Raw genomic sequence first — 8,873 nt, forward strand, 5'->3', positions numbered from 1 at the left:
CAACTTCTCAGAGCTGTAGAGCTTCTGAACTGGGACCTCTGAGGATACATGAAATATCTTCATTTTACAGAAGCAGCATCTGGGGCCCAGAGAGGTCTAGCGATTTGCCCAAAGTCATATAGCAAATTGATGGCAGGCTTGAAACTCCATCTCTTGATCCACAGCTGTGGCTTTTCCCAGGACTTCGAGCACCTGCCCCTGACACACTGGAGGAATCCCTGAGTCTCAGCAGCCTAGGGAAGCAGCTCCTTGCTTGGGCCCAGGATAGGAGGTCTCCAGAATCCCACCTCATGCCTCAAAGCCTGTCCAAGAACCACATGGCAACGTGATTCTCCCAGAGGCAGGTGCAGAGCCCAAGCAGAAGACCATTGGGCTAGGGGAACATCTCCAACCCTCTGGGTCCTGATGGAGAACACCTCCACTCCTTGCCTCACTGACCAACCAGCCCATCGGGCTGACTCCAACTCTAGGCTGGGACCCCAGCATGGGAGCACAATGACATCTATGGGGCTGTGATGGCAGGGATGGCTCCAAAATGATCCTCAGAGGCAGGTAGTCTCTTTGGAGCTTGATTTTCATTGAGAGAAACAATAACCTGACCAAACTCATGAACTATGTGCCTTAAGGGGCCTGGAGTGTGGGGGGACCACCCACATCCCCGGAGCTGAGAATGGGAATGCCAGGAGCCTCTCTAACCAGCCAACCATTCCAGCTCACTCTCTGCCAAAACTTTGTGCCTTTTCAGGCTCCAATCTGACAATAGGAATGATTCCAATTGGGCAGCTGGAAACTTCCCTAAATCCTTCCCTCACCTAAGAAGCAGCCCTTTTTCCTTTGTGGAACTGCAAAAGATGGAAGTGACTCCTGTCTCTTCCAGTGGATCTGCCAAGGAGGTGAGGCGACTCCTGCAGTAATACTTAGGGCTGCCGGAAGGATTTGGAAGGAGGCGATTTGACTGAGTGGGTCCCCCTCTCCCCAGCACACTCTCTTTTTCTCTCTCTGTACACACACACACACATATACACACACACCAGAACAGATAATTAGAAAGCCTGCACAGCACTCTGCAGAAGCCCATCACCAGGCAGTCCTGGATTCTGGCTCCAGATGACAGGGTGCCTTGTTGGCCAGAGAATTCACCCCCAACAAGCATCTCATATAGCCAGCTTGAAACTATGAGGGGCTCCTTCTCCCTTAGAACTCTGAGCTGGCCAAGCAAGGGGTGATTCACGAATCAAACTGAAGGAGTCTGTTGCCTTCCCCCAGCCCACTTCAGCCTGAGAAGCCCCTGAGTGTGCGCCTTTGGGAGTCCAGAGGGATGCCCAGAGGAAGGACGCCTGCATGAGCCCTCATGTCCCACCCTCTGCCAGAGCAGAGAAAGTTTGTCATTTACCCAAACCTGGCTACCCGCTCTGGGTACTTCACTCGCCCTGCTCTGGGCGCTGAGCCCGGAGCCTGAAGGGAAGCCGCTCGAACGGAAGCTCAGCCCTGGGGGCAGAAATCATCTCGCTGCACCTCCGCGCCCCGTTCCTCATGGAGCCCCCTGCTCCAGTCCAGGGCCCTGCAGCCCTTACCTTAGGGGTCTAGGCCACTTGCAAACTCCGTCAGCGAAGCCCAGCAGGCGCCTGGGGTCTCTCTCTGCGCCTCCGCTGGTCGGGCTTGGCGCGCCCGCTCGGTGGGCGCCTTCCCGGCTGCTGGCTGCTGCAGCGGCATCAAGTAAAGCCGAGCCTGGATTTCCTTTCTTGCCACCAGGGTTCCTCCGGTCGGGCCCGGGGGCTATGTCTCCGGGTCTGGTGCAAGGGGCATCCTCCGCGCCTCCAGCGGGAAAGTGGAAGAGTGTGCGCCCCGGATTGCAGCAGCTGCGGCGACGGCGGCCAGGGACGAGAGGAGGCGGTGGCGACGCCAGCCGGCGAGCTGGGGCGGCGGGCGGAGGCGAAAGGAACTGAAAACCGGGCTCCTGCGAGCCTGGCGCTCGGGCGAGCGGGCAGGACTGCGGGTGCCCCGCGCAGCGGCGAGGCCCCGCGCAGGCACCCGCCCGGGGGATGCCCGGGCCCCTGGGCGCCGGCGGCCGCGGGGCGCGGGGCTCGGGCCGCCTCGCCTCTCGCTCGCGGTCTCGTGCGCTGTCTCTCGCTCCCCGGACTCCACGTTCCCAGCCCGAGCTCCCTGCGGCCGCCGCCGCCGCCGCCGCTGCCGCTGCCGCCAGCAGCGCGCCTCAGCCCCGCGCGCTCCTCGCACGGAGCCACAGCACTGCCTACCGCTTAACTCCTTACATGCCACCTGGCCCTCCGCAGCCTCCCGGGGAGCTGGGCAGACCCGGATGCCCGGCCTGCTGCGGAGCCAGGACGAGGGGCTGAGCCTCGGTTTCTCTGTCTGTAAAATGGGCTTAATGGAGCCAGGTCATAGGGTGGCTGGGAAGATTAACCGAGCCAATTATACCAAGTGCCCGGCTGCCTGGCCTGGAGTTAGCACTAGATAAATGGCAGAGTATTTGTCGCTGCTGCTGTTGTTCAAGAGGTTTAGCCTAGTAAACACCCAACCAAGGGCAGTTTTGTTTTCTGGTGTTAAGTTTGTTGTTTTAACAGGCAGTGGGTTTAAGCTGTGTGGCCTTTGGCTGATCACTGCCCCTCTCTGAGCTTGTTTCCTGGCTCTGTGACCTTGGGCAAATCACTAGGCACCTGTGACCTTCCCTTTCCCTATCTGTAAAATGGAGATGATAATGCCCACCTTCAGAGCAGCTGTAAAAGACTTCTGGCTAAACTCTGGGAAAGAAGCCCATTTCATGTTGTGGCATGTGACAAAAGCCACCATTTAATGACAGCCTCCTCAGTGCCAGACACCATGCCAAGTAATTTCAGAACACATCATCTCACTGATCCATCAAAAACAACCCTTGGAGGCAGCTGGTTGCGGCTCCATTTTTCAGATGAGAGACATGAGGCTCAGAGAGGTTAAGTGGCTCCCTATGGGCTGGCACAGCTATAAAATAGCAGAGCTGGGATTTGAATCAGGACCTTCCGACTCCAAAACCAGTATCTATTCTACTTAGGACTCAAGGACCCACTCTAAAGTGGCTTCTGAGTGGATTATTCTTCTTTGGAATCTGCCACAAGAATTCATATCTGTATTTTATTATGGTACTGTATTCCCAACCATACAATTAATTTATGTCTAATGTACATAATTCAGGAAATATCAGAAAGTATAAAGAAAAACAAATCAGTCCTACTCCCACCACTCAGAAATGATGACTGTTAACATTTTGATGTGGTTCCTTCCAGTCCTTTTCCTATACTCATACGTTAAAGTAGTTGGCACAAAGAAAATTGTCCCATGGCAGCATTCTGCCTCAGAAGATGGGGAGGGTCTGACAAATGCAACTCAGAAATCCTTTGCTAAAGCTAAGACCCCAGACTTCATCTTCCCAACAACCCCAGATGCTGTTACCCTACTGGCTGGCCCAAGAAAAATCCCACCAGATCTGGAATTTTTTCATCTCACCCCATTATCATTGGGCACACCCTGCTCTGGTGCTTTCCCGTCCCCCACTCCACCTTGTGCCTCCTCTTGAAAGACCAAATCATTCCTTCCTCTGGAGTATGGAAACCACCAATATGTCACATAACCTTCCAACATGCCCCCTGACTCACCCACACTTCATCATGAGCAGAGCATCCCAGAGTGCCAACCCCAGAGGGGGTCCCTGAGAGACCCTTGTGTTACAGACACGTACAGGGTAGCAGAGTGACACGGCTTCAAATCCTGGCTCTGTCTTGGGCCAGATGCAACCCTCCCCAGCCCCACCCCCACCCCCCCACTAGCCACAAGGGTCTTTGAGCCTCTGTTCTACCTTGTTACCAGGAAGACAGGAAGATACAAATAATACCAACCCCCTGGGATGGTTGTGGGGATTATATGAGCTGATGGCAAGTAAATGCTTAACTAATGGCAGATGTTGCTTTTCATTATTAAAGAGGAAAAGTGGTCTGATTAATATAATATTGATTGCCAGCAATTAGTGAGTCCTTGCTAAGTGACAGGCATAATTCCCATTAGTTCTTTACAACAACCTTGGGTGATAGGTATTAGAATTAGGCCATTTAAAGAAGAGGAAACTGAGGCCCAGAGAGCTGAAGCCATTTGTCCAAGGGCACACAGCAAATTCAAGGCAGAGCCTGGATTAGATCCCAGCTCTTCTGCCCCCCATGCCCCACCAATCGCTAGCCCTATTCCAAATGGTAGACTCTGTTTCCATTCCCTCCTCTTCCCATGCTGACCCATGACCCTCTGCTGGGTCTCTGAGACAAGCCTCTTTCAGGGAGAGGCCTGAGGCCCGAGGCCTGGTCGCGGAGCCCACCACAGGCAGGGATCTGAGGAGGGTGCTCTTGACTTTCAGCAGACCCCAGACCACCCCACCATGACCCCTTTCTCCCTGTCCCCTCCCTAATCCCCCTTAGGAATGGGAATCAGACTCCTCACAAAGTGGAAAGAGCCCTAGGCTTGGAATCAAACAAGTATGGCTCAAGTGCTAGTCAGGCATCCCAGGGTTGCTCACGTGCCCCTCTGAGTCTTTGCGTCTTCATCCTTTAAAAGGACTAAGAGGACTTGAATAGACATTTCTCCAAAGAAGATACACAAATGGACCACAAACACACGGAAGGATGCTCACCATCATTGGTCATTAGGGAAACACAAATCAAATCCACAATGGAATACCACTTCACACTCAGTAGGATGGCCATAGTAATAATAATAAAACAGAAACTAACAAGGGTTGGCGAGGATGTGGGGAACGTGGAACTCTCATGCATTACTTGTGGGAATCTAAAATGGTGAAGCTGCTGTGGAAAACAATTTGGCAGTTTCTCAAAAAGTGAAATGTAGAATTATCATATGACCCAGCAATTCCACTCCTAGATATATACTCAGGAGAACTGAAAACAGGTGTTCAAACAAAAATTTGTACACCAGTGTTCATGGCAGCACTATTCACAATCACCAAAAGGTAGAAACAAATCAAGTCTCTCCATCAATAGATAGAATAAAAGAAATGTGGTCTCTTCATACAGTGGACTATTATTCAGCTATAAAAAAGGAATGAAATATGCCAAAACCATGCTACAATATGAATGAACCTTGAAAACATGCTAAGTGAAAGAAACCTGACATAAAAGGTCATATTTTATATGATTCCATATATATTAAATATTCCAAACAGGTAAATCCATAGAGATAGAAAGCAGATTAGTGGTTGCCAGGGATGGCATCAGGGGGAATTGGGAGTGATTGCTTTATGAGTACAGGGTTTCCTTCCAGGATGGTGAAAATATTTTGGAACTAGAGAGATGATGGTTGCACGACATTGTGGATGTACCAAATGCCTCTGAATTGTACACTTTAAAATGGTTAATTTTATGTTCTGTAAATTTTATCTCAATTAAAAAATCTTATTTTAAAAAAGGACTAATAATGTCTTCTTTGCCTGCCTCTTGGGGTTGTTAGGAAGACGATGAATGGGAAAGTACCTTGAAAATAGCAGAATCTGCAAAAATATAAAGGCAATGTTATAACTGTTACTGTCATCATCATTTAAGCATTTAATCGAGCATTGTGGCATCTTGTAGTGGCTAAAAGTGGGAGCTCTGGAGACATACCTTTTTTTTCCCCATATGAACATTAAGTTGACCCATCCATATTTATTGTAAGAGCCACCTTTGTCATAAAGCATGCATCCACATGTATAAAGGGGCTGGTTCAAGATTCTCCATTTGGTTCCCTTGGTCAATGTGACTAATCTTGTGCCAGTTATCAGTTATATGGTCTAATAACCATCACTTTATAATAATCTTGATATCAGTAAAGCAAGTTTTTTCATTTGTTTTTGTTTTTCCCTCCAACGTACCTTAGTTGTTCTTGGACTTTTGCAATTGCATATCAATTTTAGAATCAGTTCATCAAGTTCCTCACAGAAAAACAACTAGCAGCAACAAAGGACCTGTTGGGTTTTGATTGGGATGGCACTGAATCTACTTGACATCTTTACAATATTGAAAGTTGCAATCCACGTACCTACACAACAATTAATCCCAGTCGAGATGTAGATTTAAATGTGAAAGGCAAAACCACAAAGCTGCTAGAAGTCAATATGGGAGAAAAATCTTTATAACCTTGGGGTAGGAAAAGATTTCTTAAACAAGGCACAAAAAGTACTATCCATAAAGGAAAACACTACATTTCACCACATTAAAATTATAAGAACTTCTCTTCATTAAAAACACCATTAAGGGAGTAAAAAAACAAGCCATAAAGTGGAAGCAGATATTTTCAACACACATAACTAACTAAGGCTCTTATCCAGAATTTACAAAGAATGTCTACAAATCAATGCATAAAAGACAACCCAACCACAGGGCTAAGAAACTTGGACAGACATTTGAAATGAGGATATTCAAATACCTCATAAACACATTAAAAGGTACTCAATCTAATTAGTAATCAGAGACTTGCCAATTAAAACTGCAAGGAGATAGCACACACTAAAATTATAAAGACTGACCATCCCAAGTGCTGGTGAACATGTGGAGCAAGTGGAAACTGGATATACTGCTGGTAGGAGTGTAAATTGGTAAAAACGCTTTGAAAAACTGCATGGAAGTATCTACTAAAGCAGAATATACATTCACTCTCTTGACCAGTATTTCCACTTCTATGTATACACCCAACAGACATGAGTGCCTACGTCCACCAAAACACACACTGACAAGAATGTTTATATCAGCAATTCTCGTTGCTTATAGCAGCAAATTTTGATATGACCACAACCAACCTAAATGTTAATCAACCGTAGGCTGGATAAACTGCGTAGGATCATATGATGGCATACTATACAGCAGTGAAAACGACCAAATTACAGCCATACATAACCACAGAGGTGAATCTGAAGAGCCTAGTGTTGAGGGACAGAAACCATACAAAAGACTTACATAACATTCCAAAACAGACAAACCCAAATGAGATTGTTTGAAGCCAGAACAGTGGTATCTCTGTGAAGGTGGCATACAAAGTAGGTTTCTAGAGTGCTGAACACCTTCTATTTCTTGATCTGGTTGGTAGCTTGTGAAAAGTTACTGAACTGTGCAATTACATACTGCACTTCCCTGTGCATATGTTAAATCTTAACTTCATAAAAAATTGCTTTTTAAAGTGATGCCTCTTGAGCAAAACAGAAGTGGATTCAAACGTGGACTCTGCTATGTTCTGACAATGTGACCATGAGCAAGTAATTTCATTTCACTGAGTCTCAGTTTCCTCATTCATAAAATGAGGACAATAGCAGTACGTACTTGATACAGTGGTATGAGGATTAAAGGACTTCAGGTGAAATAACAGATGTAAAGCACAATGCTCAGATCAATCAGTATTTGCTGCTTATGATCACAAATCATGTTTCATAGTATCATACATACCCCAGAGAAAATGTATGTCTGAAAAATATCTGAGGGAACTGAGTCTGAACCTCAGATAGGGCTCCCAGCTAAAATACTGGAAGCCCAGTTAGATTTTTAGTATAAGTATGTCTCAAATATTGCACAGGGCATATATATACTAAAAAAAAAAAATGGGTTTTTAGAATTCAAATGTAACTGGGGGAGTCCTGCCTTTTTTTTTTTTTTTTTTTTCTCCTAAGTCTTGCAACATTAACTTCAGTGTTACTCTGTGTGACAGGGTAAGTGGTCTGAGCTCTCTGGCCTTGGTTACCTAATCTGTAAAATGGGAATACAAGTCACTTCCAGTGTTGGTGACGGAATGAAACTGATTAAAGTAGGTGGGTGTGCCTAGCACGGAACACATGCTAAACACTCTGTATTCATTCCTTTTATTTCCCTTCTTCCCTCACCCTCCTCTTCTGTTCCTCTTTTTTCCTTTCCTTGCCTAAATCTTGGAGTTACCAGTGCTCCTTGCAGGCTTTGTTTAGTTCTGCTGCTGGCCCATGAAACTAAGAGACTGTGATCAGCTATAAAAAATAAGCAGCAAAATTGTAAGATTTTTGTTTAAAACACACACACTCAATTCATTAAGGCAGGAAGAGACAAAGTCTGCTTTTTCTAGATCCGTTTGACAAATTCTAATTTTGGCCGAGAATTTGCCATGCTCCCCACTTACCCCTGCCGCTGCGTTACTGCCTCAGTTTCCAGAGCGGAGCCTCCTTTCCTCTCCACACCTTCTATTTCAGGCCAGACTTTTATTATTTCAGACCAAGGTCCATTGCAGAACTCACCAATCTTGGAAATAAATTGTAAAGATAAAAATGGGGTGATGTAAGAAAGTTTCCAAGCATATCATCAGGTATCACCTAGGAGCTACACTCACAAAAAGAGTCACTGACCCATACATCATTGTTGTTTGAATCTCAGTGTCTAAAAATAGGATTTGCTCTAATTTCCTGAGGCCTGATACAAATGGAGGGAATGTGAGAGTAGCGAGTGAGCTGCATCAGGCGGTAAGTAACTTTCCTTTGATGGTATTGATCTAATGCGAAAAGGCAGGGACTCTTCTTGAAAAATGTCAGGAAAATCCTGGCAGAAATCCAAGGGTTAAGATGAAGGACTCTGGAGTCAGCCAAACCTGGATGGAGTCCTGGCTCTACCACCTCCTAGCTGGGTGGCCTTGGGTAAATTAATTAACCCCTCTGGGTCTCAGATCCTTCATCATTAAAAAAAAAGGAGATACCAGCAGCTCCAATCTTATGAAGATTTTGTGCAGATTAAATGGTTAGTGTATATAGACTTCATCACAGACTCCACGGTACATGTATTATGCACATGAACCATGTCCCATCACTATAAGGATTCCAGATGTAGAGGCCAGTCAAAGGC

General features: G+C 46.6%; 1 protein-coding gene across 2 annotated transcripts in view; it reads right to left on the bottom strand.

Moving 5' to 3' along the window:
- Positions 1-8,179, bottom strand: part of WSCD2 (WSC domain containing 2) — a 155,697-nt gene extending 147,518 nt beyond the window's left edge. The window contains exon 1 of one of the 2 annotated variants that reach the window (XM_037816699.1): positions 8,161-8,179. The gene's annotated coding sequence lies outside the window, so the exon portion shown is untranslated. Of the gene's footprint in view, positions 1-1,574; positions 2,163-8,160 lie in introns of those variants that run through there. The other variant, XM_037816697.1, reaches the window with a different exon arrangement.
- Positions 8,180-8,873: the final 694 nt, after the last annotated feature.

Source organism: Choloepus didactylus, chromosome 23 (genome assembly GCF_015220235.1).
Source record: "Choloepus didactylus isolate mChoDid1 chromosome 23, mChoDid1.pri, whole genome shotgun sequence".
Taxonomy (NCBI): domain Eukaryota; kingdom Metazoa; phylum Chordata; class Mammalia; order Pilosa; family Megalonychidae; genus Choloepus; species Choloepus didactylus.